The sequence below is a fragment of the Tasmannia lanceolata genome, unplaced genomic scaffold (assembly GCF_043159265.1).
Source record: "Tasmannia lanceolata isolate RefF3 unplaced genomic scaffold, GAP_Taslan_0.1 ptg000018l, whole genome shotgun sequence".
NCBI lineage: Eukaryota > Viridiplantae > Streptophyta > Magnoliopsida > Canellales > Winteraceae > Tasmannia > Tasmannia lanceolata.
In genome coordinates, this window is record NW_027518695.1 from 12057781 (window position 1) to 12073989 (window position 16209).

Below are 16209 nucleotides of genomic sequence, written 5' to 3' on the forward strand. Positions count from 1 at the left end.
AAAAAAAGGCTGAGAAGATCTGGCTCCTGCCATTGCAAGGTCTGAGGAGGGCTAGATGTACACAACCTTACCTCTGCTTTGCAGGAAGGCTGTTTCTGTGACTCAAACCTGTGACCACTAGGTCACAATGGAGCAACCTTACCCCGTCTCCAATAATCATTTTCTTTTCAAGCAAATGAATATGAATCACTTTATTTGTCTCATTTCACTTAAACTTTCCCCCGTCTTCTAATCAATAGCAAGGCATGCCATTGGAGCCACATCACCCAACATCATCTATATTGAAAAATACAAATTTAATGGAGTGATTTAATGAAGTTGTGTGGCATGCATCTAGTGGGGTTATTGGATGCATGACGCACAATCTTTTTTCATCCACTTGTTGGCATTGCCATGGCTGATTACTACCAGGACTTCTTTGATTACTGTTATTTGTGGCTATTGATCAGAACTGTGGATCTCCATAACCCACAAAATCTCCCTCTACCATGAGACATTTCATGAATATCGGAAAATTGTGCTTTGTTGGATTTTTCTTCATTTTCAGTTCTTGATTCCAATTTTCGTATTTCATGAAAAGTTTTTTCTAGAAGAAGATTATCAGCTTCCTCCATAAGTGGTTTTGATTTTTGAACCAATAGTCTAATTGTATCAGATCTGTGTCTTACATTTTCTGATATCATAGCAACTCTAGTGTCATTTTCCATCCTAATTCCTCTTTCATCCATTTGATCACAAAGATTTGTAACTTTATGAGTGAATTCAGCAGTAGATGCATTATCTCTTTGTCGCACCACTTGCCTCTTTGTGCACAGTGGCCAACTGATCACAGACTACTTCAGTCGAATCTACCTATCTTAGATAGGAGAGCATATTTGATCCACATGAAATTTGAATTGGATGTAGCGCTTTGGGCTTTATTTTTCCCACATGCATTAACTCCATGGTCTGGCTTCGAACCCATCTGCGATGTCCCAAAGCCCCTGGCCAACCAAATAAGTCTTTAGCCATACCTTCCAATTCCCATAGTTCTTCTCTATAGGAACTTTTGGTACGACTGCACTTGATGTTGACATAGCAAAAATTATGAACTAGAAGTGTGATGGCATCATTCTTTTTGCCTTCATTCTTTATTTCAGAACCAGTCATGCTCTGGTACCATGTATCAAGTATAGAGAACAATAGAAAAAAAGTGGAAGAAGAAATGATGAAGGAAAAACAGTCTTTATTTCCTAAGCAGCATGCATGTGTGGTTATTTAAGTGACAAATAAAAAAATAATAATGTATGAAGATAAGCAATGAATTTAACACAGCTTCTTAAAAACCAATCTCTACCAAGGGTATATGAGATTCACTACTTGCATTGTTTTGGTAGAAGAAGGGGCAGATTTGTCATTGAAATTCTAGAACTGGAAAATAGGTTGTAGTGGAGGGGAGAGTGTTACTGTTCTTGACATTTTTCAATTTTTTTCACGATCTCGACATGCTTTATGAAAACATATGTGATCATGCCTACGTACGAAATGTAAGCTCTCATGAACATTCTGGGCTTCACTAGATCCTCAAGTCGGGGTTCGAAGTTTCACTAGGAGTTGATCTTCGATTGCACAGGGATAAAATTTCCAAGACAAAACTTTGAATTGTGTTTTTTTTTTTTTATGATTTCTTCAAAAATGCAACTCTGATTCTTGCAAGGAGATGCAAGAAAGTTCAAATCTAAAATAAATCTTTCATTAAACAAGATGTAAGATTAGAGCGAAGGAGAAACGATTAGAAGATCCAAATCTCAATTTCATTTCCAAAAAACAAAAGGATAACAAAGAAGAGAAAAATCTCTCTCTCTCAAAGTTATCTCTACAAATTCAATTGAAAAACAAAACAAAAAAACTAATGAAAACTACATATGAGGGGCTTTATACGGGCTAGTCCAAATACATGTAATACCCGCAATACCCCTAATGAAACATTGTTTTCCCAAACTACCCCTTCTAGTGTAAAATGAAATAAGGGCCCATTTGGATGCAGCAAAGATTTTCATTTGGATTTCTCACATTTGCAGCCCTTTTTGCATTGTAATTTGTCCGAATCAAATTCTTGGATTTCCAATTCCGCAACTGACAATGAAAAAAAATCAGATTTCCAAATATGCTGTGCAAATAAGAAATTGGAAATGCACAGATCTGGTAGTTTCCTTCACCTTCTTTCCTCCTCAACCTCTCCCCTCCACTAGGAAGTACCTCCGTCCCTCTCTCTCTCCCTCAACATGAGCTGCCGGATCTATTCATTTTGTATTAAAAACCCAATTCCAAATCCAAATACAATATATGAGGTATCCAAATGGGCCCTAAAAGTACATTTAGAAATACAAAATGACAAAAGTACTACTATAGGCTTGATCTAATAAAGCAAAGGAAAGCCTAAGCCAATGAGCATGAAGAGCTGATTTCAAAATGCCAGGTCTGTTTGGTTGCCAGTAAAATTTTTTATCCTATGAGCTTTTTAATCCCAACAGTGAAGTCAACGGGATTTGCTAGGTTTTTTTTCCCCTACAATTCCTAAAATTCCCGCCAAAATTTAGGGGTGTCATTACCAAATATGGGAAGGGAGGAGAGAGAGGGAAGAGAGAGAAAGAGAGAGGACATCATTCCCTAGGAAAAAAAGAGGGGACAAGGAGTCCATGTCATACTCATAAGCAATCATTACAAGAGTGGGATTAAAAAAATTCTAGTGCTAAAAGGCAACCAAACATGGGATGGGAAGAAAATTTTACTAAAAACTTCCTAGATTTTAAATTTTACTAGCAACCAAACAGGGGGATATGCTTCTGCATCACATCAGCACCCGAGGCCCATTTTCTCACTTAGTCTGCACTTTCTTCAATGCTATTAAACAAATAAATTTATCTGATTTGTTTCTAGTGTTATGAGCTCGACAAGTCGACTCAAAACTCGATCACGTCAAAAGAATATTGAGTTACTAGACTACTTGGTCTGTAAGTTCTTAATGAAAACACTAAGTGGCCGTTTGAATGTAGACAAATTATATGGCTGAACGAAAAACATTATTCTATGGAAAAAATATAGGGTTTGTAGGCTTGCAATTTTTGTATAAAATTATAAGTTTTTTAATTTTGGAAAAAAATTACATGGAAAGTTAGGTCACGTTCTTTAATTTTTGTATAGGCAGCGCTTTTGCAGTTTTCCATTGTGGAGAAAGAAAGAAAAAACAGCAAATGAGATTTGACAAATCTGACCCCTTCCGCCCATTTCTCTGATTTTTTTACTCTCAAGAGGCATTTGGTTTGGATTTGTATTGGATTCTATGAGCGAAGTATAATAGCTCCAAGCGATTCTGTTCCACCAATTTTGCTCACTCTAAAGTCTAGAGAATGAAAGCGTTGAAGATAGCTGTCTTAATTTACCAAACACTGGAAAACTCATTTTTGTATGAAAAATGCTTTATAAGATAAATTTTGGGCACATAAATAACCCATTATAGGACAATTAGAGCCAACAATTGGTCAGATAATTAAATGAAAACACATGCTCTAATTGAATTTAGTATTACGAAGACTCAAGTGTTCTCATTCATCATCAACAAAATGAATTCCCTCCACTCGTATATACACATGGGCTCATATTTGCTAAGTCTTCCAACAAAGGTAATCCAATAATCTATCTTAAGATTGTTGGAAATAATCTAGGGGTCAAATAGATTAGTTCAACAAAACTAGTGATATATTTAATTGAAATGAAATAAAGAAAGAGTTACCTTTGATGATCCCGAATGTAAACCGCAAATCCGTAACCAAAGATCAAAGCATATATGTGAGAAATTGAGAAGAATTTAGTGGTAGAGGCACGTTAGGGAATAACGCTACTCTTAAGATAGATTATTGGATTAATTCAACATGGCCGGTGAAGATTACACTCATCCAGAGAAGTTTGACGGATTGAACTTCAAGCGTTGGCAACAACGCTTATTCTTTTGGCTTTCAACTCTTAAAATTGCCTATGTCTTGACCACACCCAAGCCTAGTCCCAAAGAGCATGAGCCCGCTCAATCCTAGGTTACTCAAAAATGGGAAAATGATGACTTTTTGTGTCGTGGTTATATACTTAGTGCCACGACAAATTCCTTGTATGACGTGTATTGTGGAATGAAGACCGCCAAAGAAATGTGGGAAGCTTTAGATAAAAAGTATAAGACCGAAGATGCCGGAGTGAAAAAAAATATGTAGTTGGAAACTATCTTAGATTTGAGATGGTAGATGGAAAACCCGTCTTAGGACAAGTTCATGAATTCCAACTCCTATTGAATGAGATCCTAGAGAAAGGAATCAAAATGGATGACCGTTTCCATTCGGCGGCCATTATTGATAAACTTCCACCTTCATGGAAGGAATTCGGAAAAAGTCTTAAACATAGAAAAGAGGAATTATCTTTAGAAGATCTCCTAGTAACACTCCGAATAGAAGAAGAACATAGGAATCATGATCAAAATGACAAATAATCGGAACTCCTTTCTAAGGCCAATCTTGTTGAAACTAGTGAGAAGAAAACAAATAAAAACTTTGGGTCTCATCAAAACAAGAAGAAGATGGAGAACCGAAACCACTTCAAAAGTAACAAAAAGATAGACAAAAATAAGAAGAAAGAGGGTTGTTTCAATTGCGGAAAACTCGGACACTATGCTAGACAATGTCGACATAGAAAGGGAAAGACACTTCCCAAAATGTCGGAAACTCTCAAGCGAAACCCGCTCCTCAAGCCAATATGGTGGAATCTGGAACTGTTATTCACGGAACCAAAGTGAAGAAGCTTATAACCGTATACTCTGAAGTGAACATGGTGTTCAATGTGAGTGATTGGTGGGTAGACATTGGAGCCACTGTACATGTCTGTTGTGACAGAAGTGCGTTCGTCACCTATCATCAAGTAGATGAAAGCGAAATGCTTTTCATGGGTAACTCCTCAACGACTAAGGTCATGGGGAAAGGGAAGGTTGATCTCAAACTTACTTCCGGCAAGATTCTCACACTGCACCAAGTTCTCTATGTTCCAGAAGTCAGGAAGAACTTAATTTCTGGCTACTTGTTGGACAAGCACGGTTACAAGCTCGTCTTCGAATTTGATAAGTTTATTCTCACCAAGGGTGGGATGTTTGTGGGAAAGGGTTATGCTTGTGGAGGTTTATTCAAGCTCAATGTATCCATCAATGAAATCAATAAAATTTCTGATTTTTCTACTTATATTATTGAATCGTATGATATGTGGCATGGTAGATTAGGACATGTAAATTCTCAATCTATCAAAAGGATGAAGAATTTAGGTATGATTCCAAATGTTTCTATTGAACAAAAACCAAAGTGTCAAATATGTGTTTAATCAAAACTTAGCAAAAAACTATTTAAATCAATAGAAAGAAATTCAGAAATTCTAGGACTAGTACATAGTGATGTTTGCGATCTAAAGAACACTATTACTAGAGGAGGAAATAAATATTTTATTACCTTCATAGATGATAAATCAAAATTTGCAATGGTATATCTTCTTAAATCTAAAGATGAAGCTTTAGAAAAATTTATAACCTATAAAACTGAAGTGGAAAATCAGTTAGAAAAAAGAATTAAAATACTTAGATCAGATCGAGGTGGTGAATACACCTCAAATGAATTTTTTGAATATTGTAGAAAATATGGAATTATTCATGAAGTGACGGCACCTTAATGGGACTCTAATTGACATGGTAAATGCCATGCTAACTAATTCAGGGCTACCACTTAACATGTGGGGGGAAGTCTTATTATCGGCTTGTCATATACTAAACAAAATACCCTATAAAAATAAAAATGGAACTCCATTCGAATTATGAAAAGGTAGAAAACCAAGTCTTAAATACCTTAAAGTGTAGGGGTGTTTAGCTAAAGTAAGCTTACCTCCCCCTAAGAAAACAAAGTTAGGATCTAAAACATTGGATTGTGTATTCATAGGGTATGCACAAAATAGTGCAGCTTATAGATTTCTGGTGGTAAAATCTGAACATAATTCCATAGATGTAAACACTATATTAGAGTCTAGAGATGCAGAATTTTTTGAGGATGTGTTTCCTCTTAAACAAACTAGTGTGAGTCAATCTCTAATACCTCAAACAGAAGTTGCATCTAGTAGTCGTGGTATTCCTCAAATAAAAAAACAAGAACCTAAAGGAAGAAAAAGAGGTAGAGAAGAAGGTAACCTAGAGATAGAACCTAGAAGAAGTCTAAGAGCAAAGAAAGCTACTAACTTTGGCTTTGACTTTTATATCTTCTTGGTGGAGGATGATCCATCTACTTTTAAGGAAGCTATGTCTTCTTTGGATGCAAACTTCTGGAAAGAAGCTATAAATAGTGAAATAGAATCCATTATGTCAAATAACACATGGGAGTTAACGGATTTACCTCATGGGTGCAAACCAATAGGTTGTAAATGGATTTTTAAAAAGAAACTTATAACCGATGGATCTATAGAAAAATTTAAGGCTAGATTAGTAGCCGAAGGTTTTAAACAGAAAGAATGGATATATTTTTTTGACACCTATTCTCCTGTAACTAGGATTGCAACAATAAGAATGTTGATAGCTATAGCAGCTAGCTATAGCAGCTATCTATAACTTAGAAATCCATCAAATGGATGTTAAAACCGCTTTCCTAAATGGAGAATTAGAAGAAGAAATTTACATGGAACAACCTGTAGACACCCCATTTTGACCGTACCCCAAGCTATCATTTTGAATAAAAATTCCATCAGATGAGTGTTTCAGGGTCCCTAATTTCACCCTAAGCTAGGTTAGGATCCCCCTCAGGTCCCCGTAAAGTTTCAGCAAAATCTGCCGAGAAATGGCAGACGAGGCGAGCCAGGAAAGAGGCGTGGTTCGAATGTATAAGGGGGGGTGAGCTATCTGTAGAGGGGGCTGTCCATGAAATAGTGGGGGAGGCGAATTTACCATTTTCCCTTTAAAACCCATCGAGTTAGGGTTTAGAAAAGAAAAAGAGAAAAATTGCAAAAAAAAAAGGGAGGAGAAAGCAGCCGCAACCACCTTCTTCCTCGGCATCACCTCCGGCCAGCACCCCCCATCTCCCTCCGATCGACCCCATCGCCGCCATCTTCTTCTTCTTCTTCTTCTTCTTGATCTCTACCCCCAGCCGAAACCCATCTCCACCCCATTCCAGCCACAAGCTCCACGGAATCCGGCATCATTCTCACCGGAAATCCGATTGGTTCTCACCACCATCTTCAGCCGGAGCTCCACTCGGCCACCTCCACCTTTTTCTTCCCCACCTCCGACCACCACTACCAGGTATCTTCTTCTTCCCTAAACCCTTACCACCACTAGCCACCACCCTCTTCTCAAACCACCTCTCGAAATCCTACCCTCAACTCCTTCTCCTCCAGCCGGCACCCGCATCCTCTCCCTATCATCTCTTCATCTTCTCTGGTAGCACCACCACCCCTATCTCAAAACCCATCACCCATACCCATCTTGTCCAACCACAGCCGCCATCTCAACCACCGGCCAACCCCATCGAACCCATCTCAACCACCATCGGTCCCCATTCCCATTTCTCTCCAATCTCCACCTCCAAGAAACCCATCGGAATCCGGCCAGCCACCATTCCGGCCGGATTCATCAATCTACAACCACCACCACCACCACGCCATCCCCATTTCTCTGCAAACCCACACACAAACCCCATTCCATTTTTTTCCCTCTCCAAACCCACCGGATTCCGACCAGCCACCATTGAATCCGACCACAATATCCGTCAAAACCCCATTCACCATCGTCTTCTCAACCCAACTTCGTCTTCTCCGGTGGCTCCTACCGGAATCCGGCGACCTACATCCCTCCACCACTACCACGGCCACCCCATACCCAAGCCACCACCGACCCTCACATCGGTTTCAACCCCATCCTCAAAAACCACCCCAACCTCCATTACAGCTATCGTCTCCTCCCTCTGTAACCCCCCATTTCCATCTCATCTACTACCTCTCAAACCCTACCCATCAAAACCCGGAATCCGACCACTCATCTCCTATTCTCTGCTCAATCCATTCCAAAACCCACTTCAATTTTTCTTCTCAGCCATTAAAATCACCCAAACCCACCTTCCATCTTCAATCACCCATAACCTCTACCTAAAACCCATTTCAAACCCCCATTAAATCCAACCAAATTCCCAATTTCCAGCTAGATTTTCATCTCCGGCAAGCTCCTGACCTAAGTGAGAAGAAGGATAGTTTGGTTGAGGATTCGATTCGCTATTTAAGCCTGAGGAAGAAGGTTAGAGGAAATGAGTGATAACAGTAATCTCCTTATTTCTTTCTTATGTGTCCTAGGTTAAGGTTGATCATTTTTATAACAGTTTTCTTTGATTGAATGATGCTAGATCTAGAAATTCGATGCTATTTCTACTCTCAGTAGCTTTGATATATGAATCGTGTCATGTAGAAGGTATAAGGTTTAATAGTTTGGATGTGTTCAAATTGATTGCTGTCTTCAATACTTTTATTGTTCATCATCTTTGACTTGGTTCTGTAAGCAAATTATGACTTGGTGTTCGAGTATATGGATGGCCAAGGAGATGCTTATATCAGGAACTTGTAATGCATGAACTAGTTGATCTCATCTGGTTATTTTCTTTTGGAAAATCTATAGTTTTCTTAAACTTGATATTGTTATATATATGTTGGTTATCTCCTTGTTGGGCTAATCGCTCATCTTCATCTTTTAATTGGAAAATGATGTAGAGCATGCATTAGTCGATCTTTGTTAATACTAGTGCCATCTCATTTAGATGTCTGCACATTGGTACAGTTGTGATGCCAATGAAATGTTATAGGGGAGGCATTAATTCTGTATTTGGGATATTAACAATCAGCTGATAATGAGCTCACAAAGTCTTTAAATTGCTTTTGGAGGAAAATGGTCAATAGGTTCTAGTGTTTTGCAGCAAACTTTTAGATTTGAAAATGAGACTCTATTTTTGATAAAAGCATCAAGTCTACTTTTCTGGTTGTTGATCAAAAATCCCATTTTGTTGATTGTGGCATCAAATCTACTCGTTTTGTTTTATAGAGGAAAACAAGGTTTGGTTTTATTTTGGTTAACAATGATGTTTGGTTTTGTCTGGTGATTTAAAATTTGTTTAATGATGGTACAAGATCTGTTTGCATAGCATTTACCAATAGCCATATTATTTGTGTTGACAAAGACATAAGATATGCATGTTTTAAATAGGATCTTCCTTGGGGTGTGAATTACATCCAGATAAGAGGACTTGCATCTTTTTTTTACTTTGAATATGTTGGTTTGTCAGATTGTCTCATCATGGTGATTTAGATGCATACATTTGGTTTTTAGATTCTAAGATTCCCTTGTTTTTCCTCTTCTACCTTCTTTACACTTTGGCTGGTGTTTAGACTTCGCTTTTAATTTCTAAGGTTACCTCTTGTTCCTCGGGATTTTCATTAGATTTTGGGACTATCATCAATGCTTGATCGCTTTATTGATTTTGGATTTGCTCTTGGGGTTTGGGCAATGATAAGGTTACTTGGAGCCCGTCTTTGTGTTTTGTGGCTCACCGCTTCGCACTTGGATCTGCACAAGTTGATGTCCCCTGTATGCACTGAAATTTTTACTAATTGGGATTATCATAATCTTTTGATATTTCTAATACTCTTCTTTAAGCATTGAGTTAGGTTGTGAAGACAATAATGAATGGACTGTTCAGGTGAGATTATCTTGAAGCTTATCATATTTGTTTAATTTTATTTAAATAAATTGTTTTAGGAAATAAGGAGATCAGATGACTACTCTAGTCGATATTATCGACATGAGTACTGTCTGATTTCAAGGCGGGATTAGAAATATTATCTTGTGTATTATGATATCAGATGATTACTTTAGCATCATCTGATTTCATCCCCATATTGGGGTGGTGTTTGTGGTTGGGCATAGAAGTGTTTGATATTGTTTTTGCTTTATTAGGCTATCCAGCGGCTGGTCTGGACTAATTTATGTTGTTTATCATTTTATGATTGCTATTAGGTTGTGTATTTTTTAATTGAAAATTCTTCTTTGCTTAACACTTGATTTATTTTTATAATAATTGAATGAAAATCTGAGTTTATTTGATAACCTTTTTCTTCACTTTGATTAGAGACTAACTCAGTCTTGTTAGAGCTTTGCTTGCTTGGGATCTTGGATCGTTTTCTCTCTTCTTGGGGCGCTATCTTTCTTGTTGTGGTTCGTCTCTTTGAGGCGTTAGTTGCTTGTTCGGGGTTTCCCCTTTTGGATTTAGGGCTTTGCCCTAGTTTGTGGTTGTTCTTGCGTGTTCCCTTTAAGATTGAAAACATTTAAAGGTCCTAAGCATTGGAAAAGCTTTAAAATCCAAAAACATTAGAAATTTAAAACTCAAAAACATTTGAAAACTTTAAAAATATCAAAAACATTTGAAAATATAAAAAACCTTAAAAAAATCTGAAGTGTGAGTGTTTCTTTTAGAAGCGTAGTTTGAGAGTTCGTTTCGAACTACGTTGGCTTGATCCTCTCTCACGAGGTACGTAGTGCAGCTTGGGATACATATCCCAAGTCCAGCCAAACTTTTGTAAATAATATTTTAAACCTTCTTCAAAAACCTTTAAAACCTTGTTTTCAACAAGATCTTCCTCTAGAGTTAGGAGTTTGTCTTAGATAGAGGGTTTTAGAGTTAGGGTTTGTTTTTGATTTGTTGTGTGCATGTTGTGTGTTTGTATTAGAGTTAGGAGTTTGTCCTAGCTAGGAGCGCCTCCGTCCGGTCAGTTGGCGATCCGCATCGCCGACTGATGACTAGGTCTTGGATACGTTAGCAATCCTATTGTTTTCCTTAGGGCATACAGCCTAGTTACACGTAGGTTGTAGGAACCACCTGCATTAGCTTAAGGCTAACCTGCATTTAGCTAGGACATATAGGGTGTCCTAAAATCTACAATCCATTTGGAATTTAAATAATCGCGCAAGAAGCTTTAAGAACTAGTCCGGTCTTTTAGATCGAGTCTAAGATAGAGGTCTAGGTGTCTTAGGCATCCTAGTTTAGAATAGGTGCGAAGAACTACGTTGCCTTGATTCTCGTGGAGGCGGGGATACGTAGGCTTCTTTGGATGAATACCAGACCATCCGAGGACTCGGGCTAATTCATTTAGAGTCTTAGGATTTGTTGTGTTATATTGTATATTTTGTTGTGTTTTCTTACTTTCTTGTGCAGACCTATACCTTTAGCTGTAGCATGCATGTGTTCGTCCACCAGAACTTAGACACCTGTTAGGCATGTCACTCATAACCTAGCAATATTTAGGTGGCACCTCTTTCATTTATTTTTTGTGTGCTTATTATTTCTATGCTCAGGAAATGCATGCTTAGATAGACGACTCATGAGGATTGTTCCCATTTCACATGATTTTTACCCAAACTTATTCGAAGTTAATGAAAAATGGCATAAGAGACCAAGTGTTCGCACTCGGGCGAATTGGGGGCGCTTTTCGGACCTTCTCCATTCGTCATCAGGCACGGATCTTTTGTATCTCTGGTTATCCATTGCAAACAGAACATTTGTTTTGGTTCCATGGCATGTCCATGGATGGCGACTCTGAGTTATTTTCAGATATATCTTGGTTTCGAGCCCTGGCTCCGGATCAGGATGTATCTCATTCTTTTTGTATCGCCACTCATGCTATGCTGTGAGAGTGGCACCCATTTCGAGAGTTCCCTGGCAGAGCTCTCCTTCACGTTGTGGAGATCCAGAGGGTGGTAGGGACATGTTCCCTCACCGTCCTCGGATCGGGGTCCACACAACCTGAGGGATTTGCAGTCCCAGGTCAAGAACGTAAAGTGTGTAAACTTATAAAATCTCTTTATGGTTTAAAACAAGCACCAAAGCAATGGCATGAGAAATTTGATAAAGTAATGTCATCAAATGGTTTTACCATAAATGATTCTGATAAATGTGTATACAGTAGATTTGAAGGTAATTCTGGAGTTTTGATCTGCCTGTATGTCGATGATATGTTAATCATTGGTACGAGTCTAGATGTTATAAATGACACCAAGAATCTTTTGTCAGAGAACTTTGACATGAAAGATCTTGGATTGGCAGATGTAATCTTAGGGATTAAGATAATTAGAAATTCATAAGGGATTGTTTTAACACAATCTCATTATGTTGAAAAGATCCTTAGAAAATTTAACAAATTTTATTGTACTCCCTTGAGTGTACCATATGATCCTAGTTCAAAACCTAAGAAAAATACTGGAAAAAGTATATCCCAATTAGAATACTCCAGAATTATAGGCAGTTTAATGTATCTAATGAATTGCACTAGACCAGATATAGCTTACGTAATTTGTAGGCTAAGTAGATACACTAGTAACCCTAGTCAAGAACATTATGATGCACTTATCAGGATTTTAAGATATTTGAAAGGCACAATGGAGTTTTGACTCCACTATGGTTGTTATCCCGCTATATTAGAAGGATATAGCGATGCAAATTGGATTCAGATTCAGAAGAAACTAAATCCACAAGTGGATATGTTTTCACTTTGGGTGGTGGTGCTGTCGCTTGGAAATCTACCAAACAGACCTGTAGAGCACGTTCTACCATGGAATTTGAATTTATTGTTTTAGATAAAGCAGATGAAGAAACGGAATGAATTAGGAATTTGTTAGCAAATATTCCTCTATGGTGCAAGCCAATTCCAGCTATATCTATTCATTGTGATAGCCAAGCTATAATAGCAAGGGCTAAGAGTAGAACATATAATGGTAAATCCAGACACATACGTCTGAGGCATAATAATGTGAGGCAATTGCTTTTAGATGGAGTGATTGCAATTGACTTGATATGGTCAGAGAGAAACTTGGCAGATCCACTGACCAAAGGACTAGCTAAAAAGCTAGTGGCTGAAACATCAAGAGGGATGGGGCTAAAGCCTATCAAATAGAATCACCAATAACGGCAACCCAACCTATATGACTGGAGATCCCAAGAACTAGGTTCAATGGAAAAAACAAGTTATTCGAGTGATCGGTGAAATCACTGTACTTAAATTTTCAAGAGAATGAAAGACTTCTCTTGGCCTATCCCTAAAATGTAAATAGTACTAACTGTAACGATATGGAGGAAGAGCTTTGCTCTGAATGGGTCTATAGCTGTTTATAAGCGGGGTGCGTAGTTACAGGTAACCTTGATGGACTCACCTATATGAGTGTGGAAGTGGGGCCGCTTCCTATGAGAATTAAGGCTTGTTCTCTAGAGCGCTCATGAAACAGGACCAGCGCATGGCCGAAATGTGCTACCCCGATAGAACACGGTTACATCGCCGATATCGTGTGTGTAATATATGAAGGTCTATTACTCAAGGTTCTTAGTTCAAGACGTAGTTCACTTAGAACTTTAATAGACTCAAATATATAAACACTAAGTGGAGGTTCAAGTCCATAAGACACCTTCACCCATTGCATTATATCTTGATTTGCCCATATTTATTTAACATAATTTGATTTGAATTTTGATTCATGTGGGGGATTGTTGGATATTTTAAGCATTTAAAGGCTTTAAATGCTTAAAATATCCAACAATTTACAATGACGAAAGCCAGCTTGAATCTCACCTCTTGCCCTCCCTGCTAGAAACTCTCGCAGGCCAAAACAGAAATAACTGGCTAGGATGGCACTAATGAGTTTTTTAGGAAAACTATGCTCATTTCACTATGCTAAACCTCACAGTTAGTAAGAAGAAGTCTTATTCTGGTCTAAAGCAAAAACTCCAAGAAGACCATCCTTTGTTGTTGTTGTTGCTGGTATTGGGAGGGCAAGAGGAGTGAATTATCTCCAACATCACTTGTATATCTGCATATCCACTGCAAGACTCCATCTCCTTATAAATTTTCTCCAGCCCATGTTCTTTCCCTGACATTGGTAAATATTGTCGTGAGAGAGAGAGAGAGAGAGAGAGAGAGAGATAGAGAGAGAGAGAAAGAGAGATTAAAGAAGTTTAAAGAAAACCCATAACTCAAATGACGGTGTGATTCATTTTTCATTAACTACGGAGGTAAAGGATCAATATAGAAAAGAAATTGTGTGGTGTGAGTGTGTTAGGGAGAGAGGGTAAAGAAGTTTGAAATAAAACCCATACTCCAAACGTCCCCATGTGTGTTTGGTTGCACAAAAGCCTGGATGGCTTAGGGGTTTCGCTTGGCATTTGGATGCCATGTCAGCAAAACCCCCTGTTTGGTTGCCAATATAGCAATGACATCCTGGAAGACTACCAAGGACATCTCTTGGTTAATCATTGCATGTCTGCTGATGTGTAACCCCTCTATAAAAAAAGGTAGAATTTTGCTTGGATTTCTTGAGAAAAGATTCTTTTTCTATTGTCCTCTCTCCCTCCTCCCTCTCCATATATACTGGTAACGGCACTCCATACCACTATTCTACGAGATAAATACTTGCAACCAAATGATGACGTGATTCACCGTTTTTTTTACTGTCCAAGGAGGTAAGGATAAATGCAGAACAGTAAAAACAAGAAAATGTGTGTGAGCAAGAGAAAGAGGAAGGAGAGAGACAGAAGATCAGAGACAGAAGATCAGGAAGTAGTAGTAGTCGTAGTCCGTAGTAGTAGAAGAAGAAAACTGATTTACCTTTGGCCTTGTGGCGGATTCGTGAGGTAATGCTTAACATAAAACGTTCTCTAGGGAAGAGGAAACCCTTTTTCCACTCCTCCATCTTCTTTCATGTTTCTCAATCACTCCTCTTTTTTTATCCAACCCAACTTCCCCCTTATTAAACTTAATAATACTAAATACAAGAAGAAAGGGTATCAACTATCAACGAAGAAGAAAGCAACAACCAGGGGACGGAGACCTCAACATGATAAGAGAATAGTTTTTGAGAACTACCCACAACTTTTTATCAAATGACCTCTGAACTATACGAAAATTAGAACACTTTTCTATTGGGTTTTCTGCAATAACAGCGAAGAAATAAGCAGAAAATCATAGAGGTTATATTAGTAATTCTAGGGTGAGAATTTTTTATGAAGTGGTGCCGAGTGAAAGCATCCTTTGAAGAAATGGACACAAGTTGCTTTTCTCCCTTAGCCCTCTTGGCTCTTGCCATATGGATTCTTGTGGCTAAGGGATGGTGGGGTCTTGGTCAAATAGTAGTTGGATTTCCTCGTTTGATATTGTTATATATGTGGGCGAAATTGGATTTCTACCCCATTTCCAGCATTTTCACCCCCTTTTGTTTGTCTTTTCCAGAAAATGAAGTTGCCAAGAAAAATCAATGAAAAGGAGTAGAAATGCATTCATTTTTAGGAAAAGACAAACAAAAGGGGCTGGATATATATAAAATGACCATCCCATTTCATCTATGTTATATGTAACTAAAATAGAGGTACATAATTAAGAAATTACATCATTAATATCAATGGATCGCTATTATTCTTAAAAAACTAGTAATATTTATACAAAGGGCGATGATATTCCCCCCCCTCCCTCTCTCCTGTAGTACGCATTCGCCCCCCTTTTAACCTGATTTCACATCAAAAACGTTACAGTTGCCCACTATTCACGTTATAAGGGGGCGAATGAGTACTGCAGTTGGGGTGAAAATATCATCGCCCTTCTACAAAACTCAAGGGAAATGATATCCCCTCCCCAACCCACTGGTTTCTGTGAGAATAGTTCTCTGCTTGAGGATAAAGTTCACGCCGCGGGGGGGGGGGGGGGGGTCAACTTAAACCCTAACTTGTTTATGCCAAAATTCATACAAAAAATGTCAATAGTTTTTACTATAAAAAAAAACAAGATCAGATATATCAACCATTAAACAATTCACAAGGCAAATGAGGTGGAGAATCCACCCAATTTTCAGCCTGATCCCTATTAGTTGAATTCCTAAAAATCCCACCCTTAGCTTGAAAAAGGTTTGCCACTTGATTCGCATGGGCCTCTTTGAATGTCACCCAAAATGGACCTTATTTGGAAATAAGTTTATTTGAAATTAGTCTCATAAACAAATGTAACATTAAGGCTTCTTTTGGAAGCCACCAACTATTCATTTCTATAACAATTATAGCAATTATTTGCAGAATATCTCATATTTAACTTGAAAACCATTTG